Source organism: Bos indicus, chromosome 27, assembly GCF_029378745.1.
Source record: "Bos indicus isolate NIAB-ARS_2022 breed Sahiwal x Tharparkar chromosome 27, NIAB-ARS_B.indTharparkar_mat_pri_1.0, whole genome shotgun sequence".
Lineage (NCBI taxonomy): Eukaryota > Metazoa > Chordata > Mammalia > Artiodactyla > Bovidae > Bos > Bos indicus.
In genome coordinates, this window is record NC_091786.1 from 25719248 (window position 1) to 25735122 (window position 15875).

The 15875-nt window shown below is 43.8% G+C and overlaps 1 pseudogene; it reads left to right on the plus strand.

Annotated features, from left to right (window-relative positions):
• The first annotated feature begins 6290 nt into the window (after nt 1-6290).
• Nucleotides 6291-10066, plus strand: LOC109553338 (ubiquitin carboxyl-terminal hydrolase 11 pseudogene; annotated as a pseudogene).
• The last annotated feature ends 5809 nt before the right edge of the window (nt 10067-15875 follow it).

The following is a 15875-nucleotide window of genomic DNA, read 5'->3' on the forward strand; positions in this document are numbered from 1 at the left end:
TATGTAGGTGACATGTTCATTTCTTTAATAGGATTCTTGGCATACTTTACTTGGTCAAAGGCTGATTTGAAAAGTAATTCTATTCATCTCTACTTTGATAATTCTGCTTACAAGTCTGGAGAATGTTATACAAAGCATAAGATAAATTAGGTGTTTAGGAATTACAGATCCAAACTACCATATATAAAATAAATAACAAGGACTTACTTTTGGATGGCATCACTGACTCAATGGACATGAGTTTGAGCAAACTCCTGGAGATGGTGAAGGCCAGGGAAGTCTGGTGTGCTACAGTCCGTGGGCTCGCAAAGAGTCAGACATGACTGAGTGACTGAACAATACAAAAATATAGAACAGGGAACTATAATATCTTGTAATATCCTAAATGCAAAAGAATCTATATATAAAGCTGAATCACTTTGCCGTATACCTGAAACTAACAGAACATTGTAAAATACCTATACTTAATTTTGTTTTAAACAGTTTAAAAAGAAGAAAACCATGGATTGAATCCATGGTGGTATGAAGAGGCTGGAGTTTTCAGGAAACCATGGCTGCTGTGGACCACCAGATTGGTTCACAACCCCCAGGAAATTCTACGGGGGCTCTGGGTCTCTTCCATCTGCCAAGTAGGAATAATTTCTGCCAAAGTTATTTAGTAGGAATATTCGGAAGGTCTTCAAGTGCTCTTGGGGTCCTAGGAGAAAGCAGAAGTGTAACGAGAAATCTGGCCGGCTACGTAGTCTGTAAGTGCAGCAAGTTTGCTGAAAGACCGTATAGGATGAAGACACCTCAAACTGCCGGAGTTCAAGGCCTGGCTCTGCCACTTACTATTAATAGCCACGTGACTTTGGGAAGCTTCTTACCCTCCCAGTGCCTCAGTCCCTTCATTTTCTTTTTTTTATAAATTTATTCATTTTAATTGGATGCTAATTACTTTACAATATTGTAGTGGTTTTGCCATACATTGCCATGAATCAGCCACAGATGTACATGTGTTCCCCATCCTGAACCCCCTCTCCCCCTCCCCATCCCATCCTTCTGGGTCATCTCAGTGTACCAGCCCCGAGCACCCTGTCTCATGCATTGAACCTGGACTGGCAATTCACTTCACATATGATAATATACATGTTTCAGTGGTATTCTCCCAAATCATCCCACCCTCGCCCTCTCCCACAGAGTCCAAAAGACTGTTCTATACATCTGTGTGTCTCTTGCTGTCTCACATATAGGGTCATCGTTACTATCTTTCTAAATTCCATATATATGCGTTAGTATACTGTATTGATGTTTTTCTTTCTGACTTACTTCATTCTGTATAATAAGCTCCAATGGAACATCCCTCATGGTCAAGTGGTTAAGACTCTATGCTCCCAATGCAGCGGGCACAGGTTCAATCCCTGGTTGGGGAATTAAGATCCCATATGCCCCACAGTTCATGGGGTCCATGGGGTCACCAAGAGTTGGACACAACTGAGCAACTTTCACTTTTCATGCCCCACAGTTCAGCTAAAAATAAAGACTATAAAATGGGTCTCCTACTACTAGAAGTTCATAGAGTTGCTGTAAGAATTAAAACTAGCATTTTCTGCTGAGTTTTGTATGGGAACTGAGCTCCTACAGAGTAGACCTGGACACACGGTGAGCGCCTGCTGATTTAGACCCTGGTCAGCTAGTTCTCATAAGGGAAGGTTGTTAAGAACAGAGGTTGTGGTTTATTTCAAAATGGTTCCTTTCTCTCTCCTACTGCCTGAAGAACAAGGAAATTTTTCTCCAGTGTTTACTATGAGAACCTATTTGAGCTCCTGTAAATAAATCTCACAGAATTGTCACAGTCCCCGATGACTGGGTCCCGCTGGAGTTTTGAGCTCTCAGGGTTATCCACATTCAGCCTCTAGCAGTTCATTGCAGTTCTTGTTTTCCTGCTCAGTACTGGTTCCCCGAGCAACCTCAGCTCATGAATCTCAGCTCCAGTAAATTGTTATTCTCTGTATTTGCCTGTCAACTTCTCCAGTCTCGGGGACAATTTCCCCTGTGTCCTTACCTCTCTTACATATCCTAGGAGAGCTGATTTTTCACTCTGTTTGGCTTTTGACGTGTTATTAGGACTTACACCTTCGAAGTTCCTTACATGTAGAACTAGAACCCCCAGATCACAATGACTGTTTAAAATATAGCACTAAAGGCATCATCTATAAAAGAAACTGATAAGCTAAATTTTTATTTACAACTTCTGCAAAAGATTCTGGGTAGAGAATGAGAAGATAAGCCACAGACTGGGAGAAATATTTGCAAAAGGCATATCTGATAAAGCACTACTATCCAAAATATACAAAGAATCCTTAAAACTGGATGTTAAGAAAATCAACAACCTGAGTAAAAAATAGAACAAAGACTTAAACAGACACCTCACCAAAGGAGGTAAACACATGACGAATAAGCATAGGAAAAGATGTTAATGCAAATTTGAAAAACGACATGCCATTACACACCTGTTCAGATCAGATCAGTCGCTCAGTCGTGTCTGACTCTTTGCGACCCCATGAATCGCAGCACGCCAGGCCTCCCTGTCCATCACCAACTCCTGGAGTTCACTGAGACTCACATCCATCGAGTCAGTGATGCCATCCAGCCATCTCATCCTCTGTCGTCCCCTTCTCCTCTTACCCCCAATCCGTCCCAGCATCAGAGTCTTTTCCAATGAGTCAACTCTTCGCATGAGGCCAAAGTACTGGAGTTTCAGCTTTAGCATCATTCCTTCCAAAGAAATCCCAGGGCTGATCTCCTTCAGAATAGACTGGTTGGATCTCCTTGCAGTCCAAGGGACTCTCAAGAGTCTTCTCCAACACCACAGTTCAAAAGCATCAATTCTTCAGTGCTCAGCCTTCTTCACAGTCCAACTCTCACATCCATACATGACCACTGGAAAAACCATAGCCTTGACTAGATAGGCCTTTGTCGGCAAAGTAATGTCTCTGCTTTTGAATATGCTATCTAGGTTGGTCATAACTTTCCTTCCAAGGAGTAAGCGTCTTTTAATTTCATGGCTACAGTCACCATCTGCAGTGATTTTGGAGCCCCCCAAAATAAAGTCTGACACTGTTTCCCCATCTATTTCCCATGAAGTGATGGGACCGGATGCCATGATCTTCGTTTTCTGAATGTTGAGCTTTAAGCCAACTTTTTCACTCTCCACTTTGACTTTCATCAAGAGGCTTTTTAGTTCCTCTTCACTTTCTGCCATAAGGGTGGTGTCATCTGCATATCTGAGGTTATTGATATCTCTCCCGGCAATCTTGATTCCAGCTTTTGTTTCTTCCAGTCCAGCGTTTCTCATGATGTACTCTGCATAGAAGTTAAATAAGCAGGGTGACAATATACAGCCTTGACGTACTCCTTTTCCTATTTGGAACCAGTCTGTTGTTCCATGTACAGTTCTAACTGTTGCTTCCTGACCTGCATACAAATTTCTCAAGAGGCAGATCAGGTGGTCTGGTATTCCCATCTCTTTCAGAATTTTCCACAGTTTATTGTGATCCACACAGTCAAAGGCTTTGGCATAGTCAATAAAGCAGAAATAGATGTTTTTCTGGAACTCTCTTGCTTTTTCGATGATTCAGCGGATGTTGGCAATTTGATCTCTGGTTCCTCTGCCTTTTCTAAAACCAGCTTGAACATCAGGAAGTTCACAGTTCACGTATTGCTGAAGCCTGGCTTGGAGAACTTTGAGCATTACTTTACTAGCGTGTGAGATGAGTGCAATTGTGCGGTAGTTTGAGCATTCTTTGGCATTGCCTTTCTTTGGGATTGGAATGAAAACTGACCTTTTCCAGTCCTGTGGCCACTGCTGAGTTTTCCAAATTTGCTGGCATATTGAGTGCAGCACTTTCACAGCATCATCTTTCAGGATTTGGAATAGCTCAACTGGAATTCCATCACCTCCACTAGCTTTGTTTGTAGTGATGCTTTCTAAGACCCACTTGACTTCACATCCCAGGATGTCTGGCTCTAGGTCAGTGATCACACCATCGTGATTATCTGGGTCATGAAGATTTTTTTTGTACAGTTCTTCTGTGTATTCTTGCCATCTCTTCTTAATATCTTCTGCTTCTATTAGGTCCATACCATTTCTGTTGTTTATCGAGCCCATCTTTGCATGAAATGTTCCTTTGGTATCTCTGATTTTCTTGAAGAGATCTCTAGTGTTTCCCATTCTGTTGTTTTCCTCTATTTCTTTGCACTGATCGCCTTTCTTATCTCTTCTTGCTATTCTTTGAAACTGCATTCAGATGCTTATATCTTTCCTTTTGTCCTTTGCTTTTCGCTTCTCTTCTTTTCACAGCTATTTGTAAGGCCTCCCCAGACAGCCATTTTGCTTTTTTGCATTTCTTTTCCATGGGGATGGTCTTGATCCCTGTCTCTGGCCAAAATTTGGAACACTGATATCAAATGCTAGTGAGGATACGGAGCGACAGGAACTCTCATTGTTGGTGGCATGCAAGATGGTATAGTCACCTCAGAAGACAGTTTGGCCATTTCTTACAAAACTAAACATACCGTATGTTCCAACAAGAGTGCACTTTGATATTTATGCAAAGGTGTTAAAACTTAGGTCCATACCAATACCCGCGCGCAGGTGTTTCTAACAGCTTTATTCACAGTTGACAAAACTTGAAAGCAATCAAATGCCCTTCAGTAGCTGAATGGATAAACAAACTCTGGCACCTCCAGACAGTGGGATATTTGTTCAGCGCTAAAAAGAAATGAACTTTCAAGCCATGAAAACACATGGAAGAAACGTGAATGCTAAGCAAAAGAAGCTGATCTGAAAAGGCTACAGGGTGTGTGATTCCAACTATATGACATTCTGAAAAAGGCAAAACTATGGAGACAAACAGAGAAGTGGTTGCCAGCAGTCAGGAAGGGAGAGATGGCTAAGTGGAGCACAGAGGATGTTCAGAGCAGTGAGAATACCTTCAAAGATACGGTAGAGGTGGATGAATGTCACTGCACGCTTACCAAAACCCATAGAATGTACAACACCCAGAGTGAACCCTAATGCAAACTGTAGACTTTGGGTGATTTTGATGTGTCAACATAGGTTCATCAATTGTAACAAATATACCACTCTGGTAGAGGATGTTGATAATGGAGGAGGCTTTTATCAACCGGGACCAGGGGTTTATGCAAAATCTCTATAACTTCTGCTCAATTTTGCTGAACCCAAAACTGCTCTAAAAAAAATTAAACCTATTTTATAAAGAGAGAGAAGGCTAGAAACACATGTACAAGCATAATGTATACATCAAAACTTCCTCTTTTAGAGAGGAGACATAGAGATGCACATGAAGAAATAAATAATAAATAAAAAATAATTAATTTAAACCTAATCCTCCTTTGACTTCAAGGTGGTGAATAGTGTGAACATGTATTTTAAAAAAGGCTGATGTTTTAAATTCATTTAAAACTGGGGAAGAGAGAGGGTAAATTCAAATATTCTTTATGTTTCTGCCATTTCGAACTGAGGAACTGATTTTGTACACCCGTGCTCCAAAGTTCAGACCCAGGGGAAGTACTGGGAAGAGAGAACAGTAACCCAAGCAAGCCCATCTCTCAGGCACTGACTCAACCTATGATGTTGAAATAAAACATGTTTCCTTGCTCAGCACTGGGACCAACCTTTAAGGTAAGCAGCTGTGTTCTCAGTCTCAATATTCTTTAAAATAAGACAGGAGAATGTATACAAAAAGAATGGAAAGCAAAGACTCAAAAAGATAACATATTTTTTTTTAAACTATTATAAACAAAGTCAAAAGACAAATAACAAACTGGGAGAAATATCTGCAAATCATACTGTAGAAGGGCTTCCCTTGTAGCTCAGTCTGTAAAGAATCTGCCTGCAGTGCAGGAGACCCGGGTTCCATCCCTAGGTTGGGAAGAGCCCCTGGAGAAGGCAATGGCAACCCACTCCAGTATCCTTGGCTGGAAAATCTCCTGGACAGGAGCCTGGTGGGCTGCAGTCCATGGGGTCGCAAAGAGTCGTGCACGACTGAGCGACTAACATTACTTACTGTAGAAGGGGGCTAATCTCTTTCATACAGAGAGAGTTCCTAAAAGCCTGGAAGATTATTAAAAAAAAAAAATAATAAGGTGAAGCAAAAAATGGCGCCTGCAAATGAGCAAAGTTTGTGACGCAGCAAGCTTTTTGTCTCTGGTCGAGCTCTTCTTCCCAGGACGGAAGAAAGTGCAGGTTCCTCATTGGGCAGCACGGGTACGAGCAGTGGGAGGCGATCAAGACCAGCATCTTCCCTGGCTGCATCAACAAGGCTGAGGTCTTTGAAGACCAGGTAAACGGACGCCTCAAGAAGGGACTGGCGGAAGGTAAGGACTATGTGCTGCTCCCAATGGCTGCTCAGCGTTACCTGGTCAACTGGTATGTTCTAGAGCACGACCCGCCCCGCATGGAACGCAAGATCGTGGAACTGCCCAGCGTCCACGAGGTTGAAGAACTGGTGCTTGTCCAGCTCAGTGATACGGACACAACGCCACATCTCATCTCAGCCCCGCAGATTCTAGTGACCTCGTTTTTGCGCACCGCTTGAGAGCAGTTTCCGGGGCACCCCAGGAAGAGACCCGGCTGTGGCTCAAGAACACGGAGGGCCCTTTTGAGAGGTTGTGCGACGCCTGCGTCACAGTGCTTGACGCCCGCTCTCGAGACTGAGCAGGTGGTCGTCATGGAGACCCGAAACAAGGATGGCGCCTGGCCCAGTGCGCGGCCACAGGCCACGAGCAGAGCGTCAGAGGAGGGTGAGGACTTCCAAGGCCAGCCGGGCATCTGTGGTCTCACCAACCTGGGCAACACGTGCTTCATGAACTCGGCCCTGCAGTGCCTCAGCAACGTGCCACAGCTCACCGAGTACTTCCTCCAAAACCGCTACCTAGAGGAGCTCAACCTCAGCAACCCGCTGGGCATGAAGGGGGAGATTGCAGAGGCCTATGCCGACCTGGTGAAGCAGGCGTGGTCCGGCCACCACCGCTCCATCGTGCCCTACGTGTTCAAGACCAAGGTCAGCCACTTTGCGTCCCAGTTCCTGGGCTACCAGCTGCATGACTCACAGGAGCTGCTGTCGTTCCTCCTGGATGGACTTCACGAGGACCTCAATCGCGTCAAGAAGAAGGAATACGTGAAGCTGTGCGACGCTGCTGGGAGGCCCGATCAGGAGGTGGCTCAGGAGGCCTGGCAGAACCACAAACGGTGGAACGATTCTGTGATTGTGGACACTTTCCATGGCCTCTTCAAGTCCACCTTGGTGTGCCCTGAGTGTGGCAATGTGTCTGTGACCTTCGACCCCTTCTGCTACCTCAGTGTCCCACTGCCTGTGAGCCACAAGAGGGTCATGGAGATTTTCTTTGTCTCCATGGACCCCCGCCGCAAGCCCGAGCAACACCAGCTCCTGGTCCCCAAGAAAGGCAAGATCTCGGATCTGTGTGTGGCTCTGGCCAAACACACCGGTGTCTCTCCAGAAAGGATGATGGTGGCGGATGTCTTCAGTCACCGCTTCTATAAGATCTACCAAGTGGAGGAGTCTCTGAGCAGCATCTTGGACCGAGACGATATCTTCATATACGAGGTGTCAGGCAGGGCGGCCGGTGGGGAGAACTCCAGAGAGGACGTTGTGCTTCCTGTCTACCTGCGGGAGCGCACCCCAGCCCGGGACTACAAGGGTTCCTACTATGGCCTGATGCTCTTCGGGCACCCGCTTCTGGTGTCGGTGCCCCGGGACCGGCTCTCGTGGGACGCCCTGTATCACATCCTGCTGTACCGCCTCTCACGCTACGTGACCAGACCCAGCTGGGATGATGAGGAAGATGGGGATGAGAAAGACCTGGAGGGTAAGGACAGCCTCCCTCAGCCTGGACATGGGTCTGGGGGCAGCTCCCAAGATCCTGGGCTGGAGCAGGCTGGGTCCAGCTCTGGAGTCGTGAGCGGTAGTCCGGGCCCTGTGGACACCTCTCCTGGGCCATCTCACTGGCCCCAGAGGGTGCGGCACAAGCACCTCTTCACCCTGCAAAGGGTTAATTCCAATGGGACCAGTGACCGCTCGACCTTCAACGAGGATACCCAGGCGCTGCCGTACATTGCCATTGACTGGGAGCCAGAGATGAAGAAGCGTTACTATGACGAGGTGGAGGCTGAGGGCTACGTGAAGCACAACTGTGTCGGGTACATGCTGAAGAAGGCCCCAGTGCAGCTTCAGGAATGCATCGAGCTCTTCACCACTGTTGAGACCCTGGAGAAGGAAAACCCCTGGTACTGCCCCACTTGCAAGCAGCACCAGCCGGCCACCAAGAAGCTGGACTTGTGGATGCTACCAGAGACACTCATTATCCACCTGAAGCGCTTTTCCTACACCACTTCCTCCCGCGAAAAGCTGGACACCCTTGTGGAGTTTCCTATCCGGGACCTGGACTTCTCTGAGTTTGTCATCAAGCCGCAGGACAACTTAGCTCCGGAGCTCTACAAATATGACCTCATCGCGGTTTCCAACCATTATGGGGGCCTGCGGGATGGACACTACACGACGTTTGCCTGCAACAAGGACAGCGGCCAGTGGCACTACTTCGATGACAACAGCGTCTTGCCTGTGACGGAGAATCAGATTGAGTCCAAGGCAGCCTATGTCCTCTTCTACCAGCGCCAGGATGTGGCACGCCGTCTACAACCCCAGGCTGGCTCATTGAACCCCCCGGCATCCTCTGCCTGCGATGCACCACCCAAGTCGGGGTTCATGGATGTAAACTGAGGGGCCCCGGCCCCACCAGAGGGAAGGAAGCTGTCCCAGCTCTCTTCCTTCCCAAAGCCACCCCCGTTCTCTTACCCGTTAGGTGCCCCGCACCAGGCGTCGCAGGCTTAGTCGTGGCTGCTGTTCTCCTGTGCTGCTACATCACTCTCTCCCAGGGAAAAAGAGCTCATGGCTCCTTCCAGCAGTGTGTTCCCCACCCGTGTTTGCCCTTCAGAGCATCAACCTTCCCTTCTATTCTCTATTTATGAGTCTCCCCTTCTTGTCCTCAGTCCAGGGTGTTCTCAGGGGGTGGGGGTGGGGTGCACCTGAACAGAATGTATTTTCTTTCTGAGACCTTGTACCTTGCACTGTGTATATAAAAGTGCCAGTGTGTTCCTAAAAAAAAAAATTCAGATCAGAGTTATAAACACACAGTTCATAGAAAAATACAAATGGTTCTTGAATGTGTAAAAATTGCTCTATCTCATAGAGAAATGCAAATTAAAATTAGTTAACACAAGTTACCTCTCAGACTGACAAAACTCAGGGATTTGTATAACAAGTGTTAGTGAGTGGGTATAAAAGCAGTGGATAGGGAGAGAAGTTACAAAAATATGAACATACTATACCTTCATGTGCTTACTCAAATGACTGGAATACCTTCTTGGTGAATATGTCAAAATCTGGCAACAATTTTTTTTTAAATCTAATAACATTGGTAAATCGGTGGTGAGGTGACTTAGTTGAAAAGGAGGCATTTTATTATATAGGTGTCTATATTTTTAAGATTATTGATCTATGTGAATAATTTATCTACATAAAAGAATTGGGAGTGGAGGCTTCCTTGGTGGTCCAATGGTTAAGACTTCACACCTGCAAGGGGCTTGGATTCAGTCCCCAGTCAGAGAGAACTATGATCCCTCATGCCATGCGGTACAGCCAAAAAATGTTGAAAAGAAAGAAATGAGGAGTAAATCATCTCATTTATCGTTGGGTTGAAGCGATTTCCACAATACATCAAGGGAAGCAAGATGCAGAAACTGTGTATTGTATGATCTTGTTTTTATAAAACAAATACCAATAAAATCCCTATATGTAGTTAAACATATAGATACATGGTGTATGCACTTTATACTTTTATACCATATAATACAACACATCATATTGTGTATGACTCTGTGGGGATAGAGAGAAAAGGAAGGACATGTGATGGTTAACAGTGGTGGTTTGCAGAATTTGGTGAAGGGAGACATGTGAAAAGAAAATATTTTTTAACAATATGGCTGACATTTTTGAAAGAAAAAAATGGGTGTGCATATATATTTATGTCTGTCTGGAACATAGAACAAAGAAAGAAACATCACCTGCAAGCCACAAGAAAACATAACTATCATGACTCTTTGTTCATGAGCTAGAACATGAAAACACACACGTGTATATATGTATGTGTGTATATATGCACACATGTATATGTAGAAAGATGGTCATGGAATGTTGAGGGTAAGTGTTTCAGAGATACAGGATTTCAGGAGATTTTTTTGCTTTCTAATATTTGGATGTGTTTGACTTTTTCAATAAAACTGTGTAACTGTGGGAAGGGAAGAAATTGAAACAAGAATAATACATGTTTTCTACATCATGTGGCTCAGTAATTCAAGGCCTGTCCTCTAAATGTACAGTCTGATTTCCAGGTGAAGTGCTTCATTCTGTTTGAAAACTTAAAAGCAGGAGCAATCATCTTAGAAATGAATAAAGTTGTGACGATGACGACAGAACCATAAATGTGCGATTCTCCTAGCATCTGCTATTTTTGCCCGTTTGCTCAGAATGTTGGAAGAAAATCATTTCCACTGGGAGATGAAAATGAAAAGGGCGTGGAAACATCACTTCGGTTTTCTTACTGGATCCCTTCAAAGCCATGGGTTATATTTTAGAAGGAATAACATTGTTGTAAGCATATATCCAGAATCCGCATTCACCCTAACTACAGAATTCAACCTATAAATCTACAGTCATATTTCTATCAATGGTCATGTGTTCTCTAGGATTAAAAAATAAATCCCCAACTGCTACTTAAAATGAAAAGGAGATGTATAAAGACATACCAGACAAGAGGTGACCAAGCAAACGTAGACATGGTATTATTGATTCCAAAGTATCAATAGAATGGCCTTACATACATGGAAAACAAGAAACATCACCTACCTATCAACCACGTGCTGCATGCATGCTGAGTCACTTCAGTTGTGTCCAACTCTTTGCAACCCCATGAACTGTAGCCCGCCAGACTCCTGTGTCCATGGGGATTCTCCAGGCAAGAATACTGGAGTGGACCACCGTGCCTTCCTCTGGGAGATTTTTCCAACCCATGGATTGAACCCTTATCTCATGTCTCCTGCATTGGCAGGCGGGTTCTTTACCTCTAGCGCCACCTGGGAAGCCCAGCTGCTGACCACAAGAAGTTGTATAAAGCACAACTTCATGCGTGCGAGGCATCATTGAAATAGAAAACACAAACTGTTAAAGTCTTACACTGTGATTCGGAGTTTATCAAATCCTCCTCATATTTGTAATACATTCCTCTAAGAAACTGACAAAATAAAAATGAAAATATCAGGGTGTTGAATATCATATTTAACTAACTTGATTTTTAGCAACAGAACAAAAGCAGAGACTGTACACTCTGAATGTCTATTTAAAATAACTGGCTTGGCTAACAACTCAAATGTTTTCCTGTTGTCTGGGAGGAAGAAATTTTCCCACTACCCTTCTACGTTATTTTGACTGGTCTAAGAATTAAATTGGCATGAGATATGTATAGATAAACGGGAGAAAAGCCCACAAAAGTTGAATGACATGTATCCGTGGAAGAGACTCAGGAAAACTGAGTAACTCAAAACGGCTGAAACCCTCCAGTTAAAGACCATCTTCGGCTAAAGATAAAAGAGGATGTTGGGGGTAGTGATTTGGCACTTCAAAGGAAAGGAAGGCAATTTATATGGAGATGAAAAGCAAATGTTTGGTAAATAAATATTTGCTGGGCCCTGCGGAGACAATGGGACGGAGGAATTTTAACAGACTTTGCTGGATTCCTCCCCGTCTACACACCTGGTCCAGGCTAGGTTATCTAAGGTGATGTTTTCTTCTGAAGCAGGTCCTCTGTCTGCATTCTTCAAGAGGAAGGTCAAAGTTTCTTCCTGAGCCTTTTGTTCCTTCCTTACTTTCAGCTTGAAATAATTTGCATGCCAAAAAGACATTTAGGGATGGCCAGTTTTGCTCCCCTGCACTGTCAAACACTTGAATTTATAAAATGCATAAATCAGAGTCTTGAAGTAATTACACCCAATGGCTCATCTTGGTTACTGAAAATTTCTTAGAGTGGGGTGTAAGGCAAGGATATGCAGAAGGAACTTTCACTGTTCTTTGTATTTGCAGTTTTGAATTGTGTGGCAGTGAACATATGTATTTATTTTCGTGTATTAATCATTGAACAACTTTATTGGGATGTAATTTACATACTGTGAAATTTACCATTTTAAGTGTACAAGATTTTTTTCATAAATTTACTAAATGTAAGAGTTGTACAGCCACCCCAAGGGGTCACACAGAGTCAGCTTGGCAGCACTTTGGTGGAGATGCCTGGAACCCCAAAGTCAAGTGCAGGAGCTTAACCACTGAACTTTTCTATGGCAACTAGTGGAGAGTCAGTTCCCTCAGCTACTGTTCTAGTTAAAAATAGATTCCCTGGGCTTCCCTGGTGGCTTGGTCATAATCACTTGTAGGAGTTTGTGGAATCTTTGACTCAATGTCTTAGATGGCCCCAAGGATCTCTATTTTTAAAATAATCTATAAAAAAATTTAAAACTTTTTATCACAATGGTGATAGATGGACAGTACAAGTGGTCCCCTTCCAACCTTATGACTTCCTTTTTTCCATTTTCCTACACACTTCTGCATATTTGTCTCTTCAGGTGAAATCAGGAATATTTTGCCCTGTTCCTCCCAAATTCTGCTGGTGTTTTGATTGAGATCATATTAAATGGATAGGTTAATTTATGGAGAAATAATATCTTTTCAATACTGAGTCTTTTAATCCAAGAATATAGTATGTCCTTCAGCTTTTTTTTAAGTGTTCTTATATGTCCCTTGATAGGACTTTTTTTTTTCCTATGTCCCTTAGTAGGACTTTATTTTTTTTTTTCATTGAAGAATTTTTTTAGTTTTTGGCCACACCGTACCATCTTAGTTCCTGACCAGGGATTGAACCTGTACCCCCTGCATTGGAAGCACATAGTCTTAACCACTGGACTGCCAGGGAAGTCTAGTCATGCTTTAGCAGGTCCATCAGCTAGGTCTTGCCTATCTCTGGTAAAATTTACTGTAGGCAGTTTATCTTTAAGCTGATATTGTAAACGGAATCTACTACATCTATTTTAAATTGATATTTCATATGGGGAAGCTATTGATTTTTTTCATGTTAATACAATCAACCACTAGCTGAATTCTCTCATTTCTGATAGCTTTTCAGTTGATTCCTGTTTTTCAGATACATATCATCTGCAAATAATTTGGCCTCCCATTTTTCAAACCGTATACCTCATTTCGTTCACTTGCTAATTACATTGACTCGTGCTTCCAAATTGCATTGCTAATTGCATTGCTTACAGTGTTGGAGAAAACTGTTGAGAGTCCCTTGGACAGCAAGGAGATCAAACTAGTCGATTCTAAAGGCAATCAGTCCTGAATATTCATTGGAAGAACTGATGCTGAAGCTGAAGCTCCAGTACTTTGGCCACCTGATGCGAAGAGGGACTCATTACAAAAGATCCTAACGCTGGGAAAGATTGAAAGCAGGAGGAGAAGGGGATGACAGAGGATGAGATGGTTGGATGGCATCACCAACTCGAGGGACATGAGTTTGAGCAAGCTCTGGGAGTTGGTGATGGATGGGGGGAAGCCTGGCATGCTGCAGTCCATGGGGTGGCGCAAAGAGTCAGACATGATTGAACTGAACTGAGTGCTTCCAAAATAATGTTAGATAAAAATGACACAGTGGAAATACGTGTTTACTAACATAGCTTTGGTTTACACTTTGGGACATTTGTACTAACTGAATCTGATAGAACCAATCCCCAAATGACCACTGGGGAACCACTGCCTTATATCACCTTCATCCGTTTACTTCTTCAGCCTGGCCTCGATGCATATTGCTATTTCCATGCTCCCAACAGAACATGAGGGAACACAAGGTCTCTAAAATTTCCTAAGATTTTGGGAGCCAGGTCCCTTTGCTCTTGTTGGGGAAGGGTGCGGCAACTCCTTGTACAATCTTTGCTGTAGCCCTAATCACTTGTGCTGTAAGCTGTTTAAGATAGACCTCTCCTGAGAGCCGTCCTTATCACTCCATCCTGTGTCTGGCAGAAAGCAGACTCTCAAAAGCAAAGATTGTATATTAACACGTATAAATGCAATCTAGAAAGATGGTACTGACGAATCTAGTCTTAGAGTAGCAATGGAGATGCAGACATAGAGAAGAGACTTGCAGACACAGTGGGGAAAGGAGGGGGTGGGATGAATTGAGGGTAGCATTGAAACATATCCAGTACCATGTGTAAAATAGATAGCCAGTGGGAATTTGTTGTATGACTTAGGGAGCTCAACCCGGTGCTATGACAAGCTAGAGGGGTGGGATGGGGTGGGAGGTGGGAGGGAGGTTCAAGAGGAAGGGGACATATATACCTGTAGCTGATTTACATTGATGTACAGCAGAAACCCTGCGTATAAGTTAAATAAGCAGGGTGACAATATACAGCCCTGACGTACTCCTTTTCCTGTTTGGAACCAGTCTGTTGTTCCATGTCCAGTTCTAACTATTGCTTCCTGACCTGTATACAGATTTCTCAAGAGGCAGGTCAGGTGGTCTGGTATTCCCACCTCTTTCAGAATTTTCCACAGTTTCTTGTGATCCACACAGTCAAAGGCTTTGGCATAGTCAATAAAGCAGAAATAGATGTTTTTCTGGAACTCTCTTGCTTTTTCTGTGATCCAGCGGATGTTGGCTATTTGATCTCTGGTTCCTCTGATTTTCTGTTTATTTAACTTATATGCAGAGTACATCATGAGAAACGCTGGACTGGAAGAAACAAAAGCTGGAATCAAGATTGCTGGGAGAAATATCAATAACCTCAGATATGCAGATGACACCACCCTTATGGCAGAAAGTGAAGAGGAACTAAAAAGCCTCTTGATGAAAGTGAAAGTGGAGAGTGAAAAAGTTGGCTTAAAGCTCAACATTCAGAAAACGAAGACCATGGCATCTGGTCCTATCACTTCATGGGAAATAAATGGAGAAACAGGGGAAACAGTGTCAGACTTTATTTTTCTGGGCTCCAAAATCATTGCAGATGGTGACTGCAGCCATGAAATTAAAAGACGCTTACTCCTTGGAAGGAAGGTTATGACCAACCTAGATAGCATGTTCAAAAGCAGAGACATTACTTTGCCAGCAAAGGTCCATCTAGTCAAGGCTATGGTTTTTCCTGTGGTCATGTACGGAGGTGAGAGTTGGACTGTGAAGAAAGCTGAGCACCAAAGAATTGATGCTTTTGAACTGTGGTGTTGGAGAAGACTCTTGAGAGTCCCTTGGACTGCAAGGAGATCCAACCAGTCCATTCTGAAGATCAGCCCTGGAATTTCTTTGGAAGGAATAATGCTAAAGCTGAAACTCCAGAACTCTGGCCACCTTATGCAAAGAGTTGACTCATTGGAAAAGACTCTGATGCTGGGAGGGATTAGGGGCAGGAGGAGAAGGGGATGACAGAGGATGAGATGGCTGGATGGCATCACCGACTCGATGGACATGAGTCTGAGTGAACTCCAGGAGTTGGTGATGGACAGGGAGGCCTGGCGTGCTGTGATTCATGGGGTCGCAAAGAGTCTGACACAACTGAGTGACTGAACTGAACTGAGGGCAGAAACCGGCACAATATTATAAAACAATTATCCTCCAATTAAAATAAATAATTTTTTTAAAAAGAAAGCAGACTCTCAGATGAGGACATCTGTGTCTTACCCTTCACTTCTTTCTGTCTA